Source organism: Diabrotica undecimpunctata, chromosome 8 (genome assembly GCF_040954645.1).
Source record: "Diabrotica undecimpunctata isolate CICGRU chromosome 8, icDiaUnde3, whole genome shotgun sequence".
NCBI lineage: Eukaryota > Metazoa > Arthropoda > Insecta > Coleoptera > Chrysomelidae > Diabrotica > Diabrotica undecimpunctata.
Window position 1 is genome coordinate 43,071,557 of NC_092810.1, and position 19,228 is coordinate 43,090,784.

General features: G+C 32.4%; 1 protein-coding gene across 8 annotated transcripts in view; it reads right to left on the reverse strand.

Moving 5' to 3' along the window:
- Nucleotides 1–19,228, reverse strand: part of ATP8A (ATPase phospholipid transporting 8A1) — a 187,280-nt gene that overhangs the window by 126,099 nt on the left and 41,953 nt on the right. The window contains exon 1 of one of the 8 annotated variants that reach the window (XM_072540152.1): nucleotides 6,750–6,879. The exons of the other annotated variants lie outside the window; for them this stretch is intronic. The gene's annotated coding sequence lies outside the window, so the exon portion shown is untranslated. Of the gene's footprint in view, nucleotides 1–6,749; nucleotides 6,880–19,228 lie in introns of those variants that run through there. 8 annotated transcript variants of the gene reach the window in all.

The following is a 19,228-nucleotide window of genomic DNA, read 5'->3' on the forward strand; positions in this document are numbered from 1 at the left end:
TATACACAGAGTAATAAGTAAATAGTCTGTAAGTAAATTAACGTGAGTTAGGTACCGTCCAGTGAGGGTTCTCTAAGTATTATTGCGGTAGGTCTTCTAGCCATAATATCTTCAATCTTCTTTCGGCAAGTGGTTGGGTGAATAATTTATTTATCAGTTCGTTGTGATCAGTGGTGCAATTTTTATATTTTATTGAGTGATTCTTTATTATGTCTTTAAGTAATGGGATGTCCAGATGTTTGGTTAGCTTATACATACCATGGAGCTTTACTTATCATACGGAGTATTTTGGATTGGAATGTATGAAGTATCTTCATATTTGAAGGTTTACTAGAGCCCTATAGTTCTATTCCATATGCCCAAACTGGTATGAGTATAGCTTTGTACAGAAGCAGTTTATTTTCAAGAGATAACTGAGACCTTTTGTTAAACAGCCAGTACATATTTTTTAGTTTAAGATCTATTATAGTTGTTTCCGTTTAGTTTTAATGTGCGTTGTCCATGTAAGTTTTTTATCCAGGTGAAATACCAAACATTTAACAACTGGTTTTATAGGAATGGGAGCATTATTAATATAAACTTGTGAACAAGTAGATTTTCTTGTTGTAAAAGTAATTTGTACTGATTCGCTAGTATTAACACTGATCTTCCATTGCTTAAGCCAATTTTGTAATTGGAGTAAATGATTTTGTATATTTCTGCGATGCTACATTAGGGTCGATATCCACTGCCAAGATTCCCGTGTCATCGGCAAAAGTAGCTAAGAAGGTATTGAACGTCCGCTGTAAATACCAGATACAGAAATAGGCCCAAAACGCTACCCTGAGGTACGCCAGATTGTATGATGTGGTAATTTGAGTAGCTGTCTTCAATTTTGACTTGGAAGTAACGGTCAGTAAGATAAGATTTTAGTATGAAGTATAGTTGGTTTGTTAGGTGTAATTTCAGAATTGGTGTTGTGGTATAATCTCGTTTATGGGAACAACTTGTTATTATTGAATTTGTTATTATCGGTCGCTTTAATTTTTTTGTAGCTTTCCATATAGAGTGGAAAGAGTCGTTTTTTCTTCATGTAATGCTCTATTTAGTCTATGACTTATCCTGTTTAGGTACGTTTTATTTACTGGGTTTCTCGTTTGTTGCCATATGCGTCGAGTTCTTCTTTTTTCTGCTACAAGTTCTCTTATATAGAGGGGGATATTATGGCTTTCTTGCACACTTCTTTGGCGCTGTGGTGTTGCTTCCCATCCTGTTGTTTGTAAAACTGTTGTTAAATAGTCTACTGCTTTCGCTACATCTTGGTTTTCTTTTATCCTAATATCTAATCTAATCTTTCTATTTACAGCAGTATTGTACTGAAAGACATTAATTTTAATTGGCTAAAAGATGATCCAAGACGGGGAATGATGCAACAGTCTCATATTGCTGTGAAGAGAGCAGAATTTTTGAGATTAAATAAAAAATATAAACATGAAAAACTATACAAATCTGTTTTTATAGATTGAAACTTGGATTTTTCAGAATGGATCTATATGTCGCTTATGGTAAGATGAGAATAAAAGAAGTGTAAAATCTATTAAAACTGATGGAAAAAGGAAATATATTGAAAACATAAGGTGTTGAAATAAATTTTGTTTGTAGATACAAAAAGTTTTTTATCAAACAAAAAAATGTTTTCTGTGTTAAAATAAGTAATCATCCTGGTACAAACTAATAAACTACAGGAATCTCACGACAAAACCGTCATAAAACAAAATTATAACATTTTTTTATGGTCGCCATAATGAGTGTGAAATAGCCTCGCAAATATATGGCATATAAAGTTAAAAATATCGCTGCATATCAAACACCACATTTCGAACGGTTGATAAATTCGGGTCAAGTATTTTTAATTGTATTTTGACAATACGTTTAATCCAATTCGTTCGCTAACAATTCCCACTTTTCGCGCGTATATCAAATACGAGCAGGTAAAAGTTGACTTTGATAAACAAATTGGGTAGGCGTACACAAAAACGTACGTCATTAGATAATTATTTTTTTATGAGCTTTTACATGGATAGGGGAATTATTGAATGATTCCAGTTATTATTTAAAAGGAAAACGTTAGAACGGAATTGATATTTATACTTACAAGTTGAATCGTAAAAATTGTTTTATAACTCTATAAAAATTGCTATCAGAGTTTTTATGACACTTATTTAATTTGAAATTTTCTTGCATCAAATGTTGCAGTAATTTTAATCATCCAATAATGTGAGTACCTACAGAGTCTTTGAAGACATAAAATATTATTACTAAGAACGCCTAAGTTTCTTAGAATGTTAGCTTAAATACTCAATTCCGACTCTCGCCTCCAAGCAGAAATCCGCCAGCAGTGCTATTGGGTGGACCAAATAGTTTAACAGTACTTTTACCGGTCCCAAACCCGGATAAAGGAGGAGGGTTTGCACCCTACTGATGGACTATATTTTGCACATGGAGACAGGGTTATTACTCCAATCGTCAAAGACGAATATGCCACTGAAACTATAAAAACTCCCAACACATTTAACACAAGTTGTTGTGTTTAGAGGTCAATGGTTGACCTGGCACACTCTCAAAATAAAAACTCTTAAAAATACTTCATATCACTCTGTTGACGTGGTTTTAACCATATTTAAATAAGTAAATGTCAATCTAGAGCAGTGGTTTTCAACCTTTTTGAACATATTCCATATAATTTACTTACCGTTGCACGTCATTATCATTGACAGAGATCGAAGTTGACATAGTTGCCAAAGTATAAAAAAATCCTGAATCCATTTTAAATCAAATAGGTCACAATAATTATTGCAAAAGTGGATTATACAACAAAACAAATTAATATTTAATGTAAATAAATACAAACAAAACAAGAGTTAAAAAATAATCTTGTTAAAAACAATTTGAGCCGCTTGTATGCGTCGTATAAAGATGTAAAATGGAATACTTAAACAAAAACAACACTTTTTTCATTACTTATTAACATTAGTCAACACCGCAACTGTCAAATAAGTGTTACCAATTTATGCCAAAATATCACCTTCATTCGATTACAGTTACAGTGTGTTCCGAACAAATGTTCTTCATAAAAACGCTTTATAATGAATTTATACAAATTAAATGAAACATATTATTGTGTATTTCTTTAAGTTAACATTAATAGAAATCTTTAAATATTATTTCTACGCCTATATAATAAAATATGTCTAGTGGCTGTAATGCCAGTGTACTCGGCAAAGTGATTCTAAAAAAGAACACACCTACCGCCTAAATATTTCGTGTTGGTATCATGTGACCTCACAGGTTATGACGCGAATGACATGCAACGGTAAGTAAATTAGATGAAGTATAGGTAATCTAATAAACTATAATTTCTATGCTGGAATTTTAGTGAATTTATAAAATAAAATTCAACAAGAGTAAATTTTTTTTAGGTTATACTTTTAGATTTTATATATAGGTAGTTAGAATAAGAAACTAATGAGCAAGAAGGTTGTGCTTGAATATTTCCACATAACCTATTAATATCTGGTTCGATGTTAATCAGATATAGTCGAAGATCAGGTTAGATCATATTTAGCATTACGGAAAATTCATTCTCGCACAGGTATGTTATCGAAAGGCGTATCAAGTATTTTAAAAATTCACACTCAATATAACTCATATTTTCAATCATTTCTTCAAGTTCGTCGGACCTCAACACTTGTTACTATTCAATATTTATTCTATTCAATATAAATCTAAAATCGTCAGACGAACATTATCATAAAAGTACCGAAAGTTGCGTCCAGCTGTTGGCAAAGTACCAAACTGTCCCGCCAGAATTTATTTACCCACAAATTGAAGCAACCTATGCGATATAATATAATCATTTAAAGTTCATGTAGTTGTAGTTGTGTTCATATAACGTACACAACAGATAGAATCGTTACATGTTATACGTCCATATATGAATACAGTTTTTGAGTACATTATTGTGTACCACTTATGGTACGTTTTTGAAGAAAACATACAATACATGCTCGGCTTGCATGGAAATGTATAGAATATTCGACGAGTAGTCAACGTTTTAAGAAATGTATTTATTGTACTTATGTTCTTATTTAATCAATAGCTAAAAATTACATTTTATGAAATCTACAAGATTAGTATTTTTTACTTCAATCAACTATAAACAAAATTTTATTTCATATTTATTAATCTTTATTAACTATATATATATTGTTATGCTATGTAAAATTGAAAATAATATTGGATTGCTCTTAATAATTTTCAAAGAATAAAATATAATAATTCAAAATATTTCAACTGATAAACTATAAAAGATATTTCGAAGAAATGAAAGTCCATTATCTTTGGATTACCTGTAGTAAACAAAATTTAATATATGCATAAATTATTTTCTTTGTAAAATATATTAGAGTGACGTGAGGGAGCTTAAGTGAAATGAACAATACGACCGGGTTTTCCAAATGGACTTGTACAGTGAATAAGACAATAGGGTAGAATTTAGAAATTATATTTCTCCGTTAGTTCTTAAGAATTTGTAGAAACCGATTAGCATGTTAATAGTTTTTAGGAAATTTATAATTGTAGGTAAAATTGTTGTTTGTCATCTAAATGGTAGATAGGGATAAGTGTGGCGAACTCTGATTGGCAAAGAGTGGAAAAAGTGGGATATTTGTGTAGGAATGAGAGTTTAGCTAGATTTTAGAAGGAAAAAAGATAATCAGTTGTTTTTCCAAGGGTGCAAGGCAAACAGTCGTTGTTCTTTTTCGGTTCCCAACTGATAGTAAGCATTAGAAGTGAATGTTTGTGAGTTTTCGTGGACTAAGTGTATCCTGACGGAAGCTCATCCAGTAAAATATTGTAAGTCATACTTTTCTACTTATATATTCCAAGAGTCACTGTTCAGGCCGGAACGAGAGACTCAGTTTATCGAGAGGAGAAGAGGCTAGCGTCTTTTGAACGATACGTGCATCTGAAGGAGATCATTGAAGACGAGAGGCTCGCAATAATTTGTTGTAAGATTGCTGATTACCTAGGGAACTGCGAAGAATAGATAGTGTAGGCTACAAGGAACAAGGATTTGGACAACTCATCTCCAGAGAGATAGTTTTTTTTTGCCATTCGTCAGTTTTTCTTTATCAACAAAGTTTTTTGTTTAATTGCTTCAGAAAAGATAGAAATATTTATCATAGATATAGAACAACAATTTTGATTTGAAATTTTAATTTATATAGTATATACCATTAATTTTTGAAAGTTCACGTACGTAGAACAAAATTTTGATAATCATTGTATGAGATATTTTTGTTTAAGATATTTGAGTGTGAATTTTATTTCAATATATAATTTTGTATCATATATGACTATTATTCCGGTATTCCTTAGACCTTACCTATCATATGTAAAGCATAGATATTGAAGCACAAATATAACCCTGAGATAAGAGAATTAAATAGTGTGATAAAATCATAATTGCATCATTTCAATAAGTTTAATTAATTAATTAATTAGCTCATTAATTGCTTGGCGCACCTCTGACTTTTAATATCACATTAATATATATATATATATATATATATATATATATATATATATATATATATATATATATATACCTAAAAATTTAATAATCTAGTATCACAAATTCTTAAAAGTTAAAGACAAAAAAGTTATGTGTTAAAATAACCGTTGACCCACCCAAAACGGATACCTATGAACGGTACTAGAAATTCGCAATTAATGGAATCCATTTAACTCTGATAAATAATCGTACCAGTTTTCGTTTTTCTAAATAGAAGGATTATGGAGGTATAAGAAAAAACTACTTACAAGGCGCCATCTTCAAAGAGCTCTAGCTCTCTTAGGAGGCATTTTCGGACTAGGTAAATTGGGTTAAATCGTTTTAAAATTATCTGAGGAATCTTCGGTTTTCATTTGTCAGGAGATTTTCTGGACAACTTGTATATGGTCTATTTTTTTAATATAGATTGCAAAATTATTATGCGAAATCTATTAAATAGATTTAAATGAAATTTGGTGGGCTGTTTTATTATGTTATAGAGATTTTCTGGGCGAATTATGAAGGCCCTAAGTGCATTCTAAGTGGTTGAAAAACATTGAATAAGAAAAGGCTTGTTTAATTTTTAACATTTTCAACTAGCCGTATTTTATAGAAAATTCAATTGTCGCTATTTTATTTCATTACGACTTTGCTCAAACACGAATTGTTTTAAAGTTATAAGCAAGGGAAGTAGAAAAAAATCGATGTTTTTAGTCATTTTTAAATATTTAAATTTTTTTATTAATCTTCCCGACCCCGACCTATTTGAGAGTGAGGATAAATCAATTACTATTACTAAAGTTATCACGTAATGCAGGTTATCCTGCAAAACTCCGAATGCCACCTCTCCCATCCAAATTTAGTCAATTTTTTACAGATCCACCCTGGTTCAAGATTTTACAGAGAAAAAACAGGATGTCATGTTTTCTTATGCATAATATGCCGTCTATAAAATGAATTACAAAAAATTGTTTCTAAAATATAGACGTATTTTCAAAAGCACGAAACTCTACAAGAAGATGACAAGAAAGAGATAGTGTTAAAACGAAATATCAGCATCGTAAAAGCTGACAGGAGAGATGACAATAAACGAAACAATAACCTAACACAGGAGAATGAAAAGTTCGGGCATATCCTCCTCGCAACTATTACTTACCATAACGTAAAATATCACATGCCCCCGGTAGGAGGCGCCAACTAAAACACCTGACTAGCGCTCGCGACTGGCCGCCGTTAACTAGATTCGTCTTCCTGGCCTTAGGTGTAGTTTCGGACGGACGACGTCGCCGTCTGTCTGAGCGCCGTTCTTTGTCAGACACGCCGAAACGATCTGCTGAAGCTAAACAATAATATAGCGGACGAATTTGTAAGGATGACCTTCCTTTTGCCACTTATGCCTTCTACAAGGTGTGACAGTTGAAGTAGGAATTGATGTTATCTGTAGATTGTGTTTATAAAAGTGCAAACTAAGTTGGTGGTGCACAAAATAATTAACATGGAATATTTAATCACATTCGATAGAAAAAAAACAACTTATTCCGTTATTTTATAAACTTTGGCAATAATAACAAAAAGGCGACAAATTAGAATAGTTCCTCCCGCAAATGAATCAAATGTTATTTTGTTATGATTATTATAGTCGTTCCTTTCCTCCAACATAAGAGGCTAATCAAAATTTCTATGTTGGTTGATTATAACAGACGCCTATTAATTAATCGTCGTCGAATCAAGGTACAGTTAGATGTTGAAGTAATTGTGTAGAGTGCGAGTTTAGGCATTTTTATTTTGTAGAATTCTATTTTCCTAAAGCTTAAAAGTTTTGACGTTACTGTACCAAAATCTGACTACACTATCTCGTACACTGTTTTATTATGTATAAGTAAGCCGTACGTAAGTTCTCATGTCATTAATTTTGTCTAAGTGTAACGATGTTAAAAATATGTAATTTTTCCGACGAAAATAATGCGTATTAGAGACGCAGCTGCATTTTCTTTCCCCCAAGTAAGTAATAAAAATGCTGTATTGAACGTTTTCAAGTTTTCTGGAAAAAAAAGGTATAAAATCGTCGGCTTACAAGCGAAACACACTCAAGTCAAAAAACATAGTTTTGAGATAATCGTGGTTTAATTTTTTTTTTTTAAGAGTTTGATGAATTTTCAAATTTAAAACTTTTATTCGTTGTTTTGTAATTATACGAAAGTTTTCATAAAGTTTTCATAATGATTACTGACGAGAAGTAAATTATACAGTGTGTAAAAGCCAAACGGAATAAATTCATTATTTAGGTTACTGTACATATTTATAAAAAATCCCGAAACACGTCAAATTTAAATTATAACTTGACATTCTTTATCGTGAAAATGCAACCCCTACCTTCAACCCCCATAGAATGACAGGTACAACCCCCAATTTTTATAATAGGAAGTATAGGCTTGTAATATATCGTTTGAAAGGTCTTTTCATTCTCCATTCAAAAATGTTGTCACTTTCAAGTTTATTAAAATTAATTAAGATAAAATAAATTAAAATCATGTGGTTACCGAAATTCGCTAAAATATACTCAAAACTTATTTCCCGTTTAGGTCTTGATAATGAGAAAGTGAACAAAAACCATAACAACGTTATTTTAACACGCATTAGTAAATTGTTTTATTTAAGTTGTCAGTATCTTAATTTAAGTAAAAGGTTCGTTCAATTCAATTCTGAAAAATGGTTAGATTAACGGAAATGCATAAAATAACAGTTTTACAAATGATTGGTTATGGAGATAACACCCGAACACAACAGGAAGTAACTCGCCTATTTCATGAGAAATTTCCTAATTTACCGCCTATATTCCAAGGAACAATAAGTAAAATAGAGAAGCAGTTTCGCGAGTTTGGTTATGTAAGGCAGATAAAAAAAGCAGCTGCCAATTCACTGACTGATGAACTCAAATTAGATGTGTTGCTTGAGTTTCAGGAAAATCCACATACATCGAGTAGACAGGCATCCACTACATTCAATGCTAGCCATACATCGATAGTAAACATATTAAAAGAAAATACATTGCATCCCTATAAAATGAGACCTACTCAGGAGCTCATGGAAGACGATTTTGATAGGAGAACTTTTTTTTGTGAGCAAATGATGGACATGTTGAATAACAATATTATCCAATTAGAAGACGTTATGTTTTCTGATGAGTGTACTTTTTCACTTAACGGTCATGCTAATCGGCAAAATTGCCGCTACTGGGCCACGGAAAATCCTCACTGGATGAGAGAAGAACGCACTCAATACCCTCAAAAGGTTAATGTTTGGGCAGGGATTGTAGGAAACAATATCATTGGTCCCTTTTTCATTGAGGGCAACCATTATTTGGCACTACTTCAAAATGATGTCATTCCAACGTTGGCAAATTTATATCCTGATCCAGGAAACCCTCAAGTTCCAGCGAATACGATATGGTTTCAGCAGGATGAAGCACCATTACATTACCAACTTAATGTCCAGCAGTACTTCGATACAATATTTCCCAATCGGTGGATAGGGAGGCGAGGATCGATTGAATGGCCAGCGCGATCACCTGATCTTACATTATTAGATTTCTTTTTATGGGGATATGTGAAGAGCCATGTGTACAAAACTAAACCTTCTGATTTAAATGACTTAAAAGAACGAATAACGCTTGGGATTAGGTCGATCACGCCTGTTATGTTAAATAATGTTAGAAGACAGTTTTATTTGAGATTAGGATGTTGCCAAGACGTTCGCGGTGAACATTTTGAACATCTACTTCATTAACATTCATAGTTGTTTTTCATGTTCTACATTTTATTACGTTTTGCATTACATTTTAGTTTTTGATTGTATTGTAGCGAATTTCGGCAACCACATGATTTTAATTTATTTTATCTTAATTAATCTTAATAAACTTGAAAGCGACAACATTTTTGAATGGAGAATGAAAAGACCTTTCAAACGATATATCACAAGCCTATACTTCCTATTTTAAAAATTGGGGGTTGTACCTGTCATTCTAAAGGGGTTGAAGGTAGGGGTTGCATTTTCACGTTAAAGAATGTCAAGTTATAATTTAAATTTGACGTGTTTCGGGATTTTTTATAAATATGTACAGTAACCTAAATAATGAATTTATTCCATTTGGCTTTTACACACTGTATATTACCAAATTACTAATTTTTGTTTAATTTTCGATTTGAATACGTTGACTTGCATTGTAATGCTACATGTAAAAAACATGTTTTTTACACGTAGCATTTAAGTTAGTGTGTTTTACTTGTTTAATTTTGCTAGCAAAGTATGACTTACGTATATTTTTTTATTTACTTACTGTCATACGATTATTACTAAACCTTGCAGATTATTGCAGGTTTCGTTAACATTGTAAATAATACAATAATTTTTACTTATATAAGTCTTTAGTTTTTTAATGTAAATTTTCACAAAACAAGAACATTAATACAAAAAACAGGTATAACAAAACAAAAAACGTGTGTCACAAAAAATGTATGCTTTTAATGTTCAATGTCTTCTTGAATCCTTTTCTGCTGGCTCTTCTGTTTGGTCTCGAACAGAAGAAGAACTTTTGAACCAGGTATGGAGTGCTTGCGGAACTATTTTTTGCATAGAGCTTTATCAAATCTTTTTTCTTTGCATCCAAAATTTGAAACTGTTTAGAATTTAATTGAGGAATAACCAAGTTTTCATTATTGTCCTATTTGCCATTTCTGTTAGAAGCACGATGTACAAAACTAACGTTAATATTTTCATATTCGTCATGAAAATTATACTTTCTCATACTGAAAACACTTTACCTTCAACCAGTTGACCCTTTGTCCTTTTTGATCCTCTTTCTTATTAATAATAGTAAATTTTGCAAGCTTTTTCAAATCCAAGAATTCGTTATAATTAACTTCACGAGTATTATATGAAGATTTATTCCTATTGTTGCCCATTCAGGCCATTTTAAAGACATTTTTATATTCGTGAACACTAAAAATCTCCACATTTTTTGGCACTTTTAATAGCGCTATGCATGGAATCTACTTCCATATAGAAGTGTCCACTTTCGATGAACTTTTGCTCAATTATCCAAAGACTCAGATCATTTTTAACAATATGTAAAAGCAGAGCAAATACTTGAATATTTCTGTTCTGTTCTCCACATGTATCTGAAATATCGTTATATTTTCTATACCAGATAATGAATTAATGTACAGTCCCAGGCAAGTACCAATTTCACAGCTTCCACGCTTACCATTGACTTCGGCTAAAAATAACAGAATGCCTCATTTGGTGGAGCCGATTTATAAATTGTAAAATTATAGAGGTTCAACTTTCTAATATTTACAAATGCATTAATTATGCTTGTTAGGCATTTATGAAAATTAAGTTCTAAATATAGACTGTTAGCTGAACTGTAAAATGGTAATTGACAATAATTGTATATTCAACCCACTAAATGAATTGTGATTCTAAAGCTTAAACTGACAATCCAGTTTCTAAGATAATACAAGAGACCTACTTGTGATGATGGAATCTGTAAACCGCTTTGTATATCACTTGTAGTTGATTTAAATTTTTTATTATTTTTCGCTATTTCTTTGTCTGAATTGTTTGCTTTCATTGCAGCCTGTATTCTGTCTAAATGACTTCTATAACGTATTCGTTACAGCTTAAACATTGGTCTTTCATAGGTTTAAAAAATGATATATTAAATTCCTTGCAAAGGATTCGCTTATAAGTTATCTGACTTAAGCTTGGCAAATTGTCCTCTTTACACTTTTCCACAAACAGGTAGTGCATTCTTTTTTAATTGCGATTGCAATCTAAATAAAGTCTTTTTGAAGACTTTCTAGTGTAGTGACTTTCTACAACAGGAAAGCTTTCAATGTGTTTTTTTGGTCTTATTCTCGTTTCCTCTGAAGTTTTATTGCCAGGGACCCCTACTGTCTATTCTACTATATTCGTCCCTTTCATTTTGCTCTTTGGCAATGTTTTAGAAACAAATTTCTGACACACTGGGCTTTTATTTCCCATACTTGGAAAAAATAGGATGTTGCGTTGGATCGCATTTTGCTATTTTCTCCATTTCAAGACCTGCAACCCTTTACTTCATTATAAAGCACATTCAATAATATAAAATCTTTCTGTCTTTGAAATGACAACCTGACATAACTTTGACATAGCAACTTCCGGTTCTCTTTAGAAAACTTATTTTGGCACTTAAATCGGCATTTAAAGCAATCAACCGCGTTTGGAATTTTAGGAGCTTGCATTTTACCAGTGGTACTTTTGTAGGGTTTTCCTTTGTGTACGTCTCATTTTTCGTACAAGAATAATTAATAAATACACACAAAATTCACAACTGTTAACGAACTTATCACGCAAAACACTGGAATAAAACTGACAAAACCTATGCATTATACCCAAACAAATAATTATTTTTTTACAAGATTGGACAAGTCGCTCCGAGTAAGTCAGTCGGTAGGTTCATTCGTAGTCAAGTGAAATACATTAAGTCACTAGTGTGTTTTGCCTGAATCATATATAGTTTTTGAGACTAAGTGAGAAACATAATAATAATAAAAATAACCGTTTTTATATAAAATATAAATAAAATACTGCAAATACCTCAAAAGTGAAAAAAATTGACTTAGTGTGTTTCGCTTGTAAGCCGGCGAAATATTCTAACACCCAGATTTCAGTTCATTACGAGCTGTCTTTTTAGTTTTGCATATAGCCACAAAAACAAAAAATATATAAACTTTAAGTACTTTATTGCTTTTCAAAATATGTCCCACCAAGATAGATACACTTTTGCATACGTTCAAACCAATTGGTAAAACAGTTCTTCCAGTCTTCAGTTGACACTTATAAAATCGCTGTTCTAAAGGCATCGATGGCTTCTTCTGGTGACTGGAATCGCTGTCCACGCATTGAATTCTTTATCTTTGGTAACGTAAAAAAGTCGATGTTGAGAAGCTCCAAAAACTCTCTCGTCTTTTGGGTAGTGTGAGCATTTGCATTGTCCTGATATAGGCTGATTCGCCGTTGTGTGTTGCTTTGTCGGAGTTTCGCGATAAATTCTGGTAAACAAACGGTTATATACCAATCAGAAGTAACCATTCTTCGATCTTCTAAAGCAATTGTTGACACATGACCACATTTTGACACAAAAGTTGCGACAATTTTCTTTGACACTCTTCAAAAACGGATCACTTTTGTTGATTTTTCCTCATCGTACACAGCAAATTGGAGTTTATTTTCCGGTTCGGAAGAGTAAATCCAAGATTCATCGCCACTAACAATACCATAAACGTATATTGAGCTTCCTTTGTTGAACCATTCCAATATTTTTGACACCAATTGACGCAAACTGCTTTTTGTTCTTCTGTGAGCAAATGAGCAATCCAACGGGAAACCAACCTCGTAACACCCAGTTCTTCATGTAATATTTTTTGGATTGAGGTCTTTAAAATACCTAAAGATGACTATCTCCCGGCATGTTACACGACGGTCATTCTTAATTAGCTGACGAACCGGATCAATCTTTTGCTGTGTGACTGCTGTTTTGGGTGAAACTGGTCTGGATTCGTCGCTTAGACTGGAACGACGACGCTGAAATTCGCAATACAAGCAGGAAATAGTTGACTGGTGTGATGCTTTATTCCCAAACACAGAAACCATTTCAGCGAGACATAGCTGTTTACTTGATCATTTCAAAAATTCACTATATTTACTCGACGTATCGCAATAAAATTCTTAATTTATGTCAACAAAAGATTAAGGTTACATTTGTGTCGGAAGATTTTATTGATGGCGCTCTCTAAGCGGCTATATAACTAAAAAGACACACCTTGTATTAGTTTTATTGTTACGATGGCTAGTGATGTTAAAATACGTTGTGATCGAGAACTCGCATTTGTTTGCGATAAGTGTTACTCTTGTTAAAAATATAGAAAGACTTTTTTTTATCTTTCTAGAGTTCTTTCCCTGGGACTGGTATTCAGTAGCAGTATCCATCAACGTGTCACCACCTATGCAGATTTAATACCAGGCTACTCAAGGAGCCACTTTTCGTTAAAATATCACCAATATTCCTTCTTCATCGTCTTTTTATCGACGAAGTAAGAATGGGATTCGACCTGAGGGTCACTGTTCTTTTTTGTTTAGAAACACATACCGTATGGTTGAATGAACGTACTGGATCACTGACCTAAAATTTCAATAATTAAGTGCCAAAAGACATTTAATGACATCAGCTTATTAACACCTGATCTTTCCTCTTTGGCCACCTTGAGCTGTTTTTCATTACAATATTATTGGAGCACAATTGATTTTTATAAACACTTTTAATACAATGTGTCTTGAAAACTTAGTTTAAACAATACTTTGCTATGTCGTATTTAGTATTTGTATATGCTTTGAGTATTTAATTGTGTGTGCGATAACGAAGATGAGATATGGTTCTATTAACCGAGAACAGAATAGAACATGCATAGAGTGAGTTGCGATATGTATGTGTCCTACAAGGACGATATATAATTCTTAACCGAGAGTGCGAGATAATTATAAATATAAAGTAGATAAAATTTATGAAAACAGACAAAATACGATAACTGAAGAAAGGTGAAAGGAAGATCATTAGCTTAAAGAGTTTATGTTTTTAAAAAAACTAAAACAGGAAACACCTGCGGTGCTGACGGGATGAACCAGAAATGGTAAACTGGCTGAGAGAAGAGGGAAAATATTGGCTGGTAGATTATATCGCAACGCATGGTAAACTAGACAGATTACAGTGGAATGAGAAAGCAACTCGATTACCCCATACATATCTAAAATAGTAGAACAATGTCAACGTGATAATTACAGAAACATATAAGGGCAGACAAGGTCAGAAAAAATGGAGAGATAAAATAAACCAAATTGGACAAAAAGAAGGAAAGAAGAAAAACTAATTACTTAAATAATTTACTAAAAAGATTGCTTAATTGTTTCGCACACAACATGATGAAATGAATCCACTCTGTATACGGACGTGATTTTAACGATCCGCATCACTTTTTATGACATTTCCGCTCATTTTCTATTTTCCGGCTCGGAAAAGGTGATGATCGATAAACAAAACAAAAATTTGTTATCTTCGGGGTCGGTGGGCTGTGCAAATATAGCAGCCAGTGCGAAACCATTACCCTTTAGCGTTAGCGAAAAGTGTAAGCTCAATGCAGGTGGATACAAAAAGTAAATGACTAGAAGGTCTTAACTGTGGCTTAGGTAAAAACAACAAAGTCAGTTTTAAAAGCTTGATTGACACCCAAAAAGATCTCGATAGATTCTTCTTTTTTGTCGACATATAATTTTCTAGTCATTGAATAATTCAGAAGCTTTTGTAGGACAAATCGCAGTACGTATGTTTTTAGACGCAGGAGCTTTATCATCATCATCAATTAGCCTATATTTGTCCACTGCTGAACGTAGGCCTTCCGTAAAATTTTCCACCTATTTCTATCTTGTGCTTCTTACATCCAGTTTGTGGTGATGCGCTTGATATCATCCGGCCATCTAGTCGGTGGTCGTCCTCTGCTTCGATATGCCTCTTGCCTTGGCCGCCATTCCAGAATCTTTCTGGTCCATCTATCATCCGTTAATCTGGCAACATGTCCGGCCCAAGCCCATTTAGCCATGGCTATTTTTTCAACTGCATCTGTGACTCCTGTTCTTCTTCTTATCTCTAGGTTTGGTACTTTATCTCTGATGGTAATACCTAATATTGATCTTTCCATAGCACGTTGTGTAACTCTTATTTTATCTATTGTTCTTTTTGTCAGAGTCAGTGTTTCTGCACCATATGTAAGAACCGGTAAAACGCACTGGTTAAAAACCTTTCTTTTTAAACAAACTGGGATAACAGACTTGAAAATGTTATTCAATCTACCAAAGGTAGCCCATGTGAGACCTATCCTTCTTTGTATTTCAGTTGTCTGACTATCTCGGCCTAAGCGAATCCCATGCCCTAGATATTTGTAAGCTATTACTTGATCGATGCTATGGCTCTCAATCAGAATTTTACCGCTGACTACAAGGTTGGTCATAAATTTTGTCTTTGAGGTGTTAATTTTAAGACCAATTGTTTTTGACACTTTATCAACTCTATCAGATATTAAAACGATGTCATCGGCAAATCTTAGGTGGTTCAGATCTTCCCCATTTATATTAATTCCCATGTTATCCTCTCGTTCCATTTGCTTGAACATATATTCAAGAACAGCTGTAAACAATTTAGGGGAGATAGTATCACCCTGTCTAATTCCACGTTCTATTCGAAACTTCTTGGTATCTTCATGAAGGCGGACACAAGCTGTACCAGTTTCGTAAATACTTTTAATCAATGCGATATATCGGTAGTCAATGCGGCAGTCAGCCAATGCTCGAAGCATTTTATGATTCTATAGTATCAAACGCCTTTTCATAATCTACGAATATAAGAAAGATAGGCTTGTTATACTCTGTACACTTTTCTATAAGCGTTTTTATAACTTGCAGATGATCATTTGAGCTTTATACGTAATAAGAAATAAAATTCGGGTAGTCTTGTTTATATTTCTGTTTTTGTTTAATTTCAGATAATATCGTTAACCTAGGTGATATATTTTTAGTAATTTATTCTTGAGTGACGTTTATTTACTTTACTCTAGCTTATATTTGTGAATGAGAGAAAACCACTTACAAAACATAACCTATTATCCAAGAATAACACTTGACATGTTATTTTGTTCATTTGTGTAGAAGTATATGAGAACTGTTAACGGTAAAATAAGTTTTTTAACAGATGACGAAAAAAAGTTAATAAAGAATAAATAAAATTTAATGTTTATAAGTAGTTGATTGAAGTAAAAAATACCAATCTTGTAGATTTCATAAAATGTAATTTTTAGCTATTGATTAAATAAGAACATAAGTACAATAAATACAACTCTTAAAACTTTGACTACTCGTCAAATATTCTATACATTTCCATGCAAACTGAGCTACATATTGTATGTTTTCTTAAAAAACGTACCATAAGTGGTACTCAACTCGGATTTACTCAAAAACTTTATTCATATTTGGACGTAGAACATGCAACGATTCTGTCTGGTGTGTACGTTATATGAACACAACTACATGAACTTTAAATGATTATATTATATTGCATCGGTTGGTTCAATTTGTGAGTAAATTCTGGCGGGACAGTTTGGTACTCTGCCAACGCTGACTTAACTTAAAGAAATGATTGAAAATATGAGTTATATTGCGTGTGAATTTACTAAGATGATGATGATTCTGTTATGGACACACATTTTGATATAACCTCTGATAGTGAACAACCTTCAAGTTCACGAACTTATAGTGAACCAGATGAAGGAATATTAAGAATTTTGATTTCCCTTCTCTTGCAAAACACGCTTTAAAATACTTGATACGCGTTTCGATAACATACCTGTGCGAGAATGAATTTTCCGCCATGCTAAATATTATCTAACCTGATCTTCGACTATATCTAAGTAACATCGAACCAGATATTAATAAGTTATGTGGAAATATTCAAGCACAACATTCTTGCTAATTAGTTTCTTATTCTAACTACCTATATATAAAATCTAAAAGTATAACCTAAAAAAATTTTACTCTTGTTGAATTTTATTTTATAAATTCGCTAAAATTCCAGCATAGAAATTATAGTTTATTAGATTACCTATACTTCGTCTAATTTACTTACCGTTGCACGTCATTCGCGTCATAACCCGTGAGGTCACATGATACCAACACGAAATATTTAGGCGGTAGGTGTGTTCTTTCTTCGAATCACTTTGCCGAGTACACTGGCATTACAGCCACTAGACATATTTTATTATATACGCGTAGAAATAATATTTAATCATTTCTATTAATGTTAACTTAAAGAAATACACAATAATATGTTTCATTCAATTTGTATAAATGCATTATAAAGCGTTTTTATGAAGAACATTTGTTCGGAACACACTGTAACTGTAATCGAACGAAGGTGATATTTTGGCATAAATTGGTAACACTTATTTGACAGTTGCGGTGTTGACTAATGTTAATAAGTAATGAAAAAAGTGTTGTTTTTGTTTAAGTATTCCATTTTACATCTTTATACGACGCATACAAGCGGCTAAAATTGTTTTACAAGATTATTTTTAACTCTTGTTTTGTTTCTATTTATTTACATTAAATATTAATTTGTTTTGTTGTATAATCCACTTTTGCAATAATTATGTGACCTATTTGATTTAAAATGGATTCAGGATTTTTTTATACTTTGGCAACTATGTCAACTTCGATCTCTGTCAATGATAATGACGTGCAACGATAAGTAAATTAGATGGACTATAGCTAGATAGATATTTCAGTTAGGTGGTACTAAAAATAATAAAAAGAATTTTGTGGTACATGACTCAAAAAGGTTGAGAACCACTGCTCTAGATTGACATTTATTTATTTAAATATGGCTAAAACCACGTCAACAGAGTGATATGAAATATTTTTAAGAGTTTTTATTTTATTTTATTAAAAATATCACGACGGACAGTATGTACACCTATAAAAAGGAAAGAAAATTATCATATTCTTTCAAAGACAGGCAAAAAACAGACAGCTCTAAAAACCAGACAACCGACCTATCGGTAGAAGGTATTTTTTAATCAATAATTTAGACAAATGTATGTTGCAAAAAAAGATTGATAAAAGTAATTTATCAATGTCTTTTGCTGCCACAGTAACGACGTCTAACTTTAAAAAACCTTACTTGACGTTATTCTATGCAACTAAACGTATTCTGGCATCGCGATTACGTTCTTCGTTAGTCAAGTGTTAACATACCATAAAGTGACGGTGAAAATTATTTGTTCATAAACACTATTTTTAAATCATCAAAAAACACGTTTAGATCAAAGTGATCAGCTTGATAATTATTGTATGTTAAGTACGTATATTATATTTCCTGTTTCGGTAATATAATATGCTTTTAGTAAAAACTATTGTGAAAATAGGCTTAATGATCAAAAATACCAAGACCGTCTCAAGACGGTCTTGCCGGTTACGTATAAAAAATATCCCCTTCAGTACGAAATTTTGATATCTTTTTGTGCGTAGGAACACGCTTATTTTCTTGTTGTTCTACTATTTTTCTTTTCTGTGATATATGCATCGGCTAAATCGTAAACATAAGAACAAAATCAATTTGGAAGAATTGTCTGATGGACAATAACTATTCGAATTTATTGATTCCGTTGAAACCGACAATAGCATTTAGTAGTGACCATAGTATTGTGGATCCCGACTATATTGATGATAATATTGAGCCTGATAAGCCTTACAGTCTATCCGAGGTATCAATGGCTACATCAAAAGTTATTGACGAACGCATTTAGGAATGCTTAAAGCTGAGACAACTGATGCATTTGTAAATGATTTTGTCACTGGATATTAGCAAAGTCGATCAAGCAGCAGCTTCTTTAACATTAGTTTTGGATGATGTAGCGACAGAAACATTTGAAGTGCAAGACTCATCTACATCCACTTCTACAAATGCATGTTTTAAACCATTCAAAAGAGCTTGAT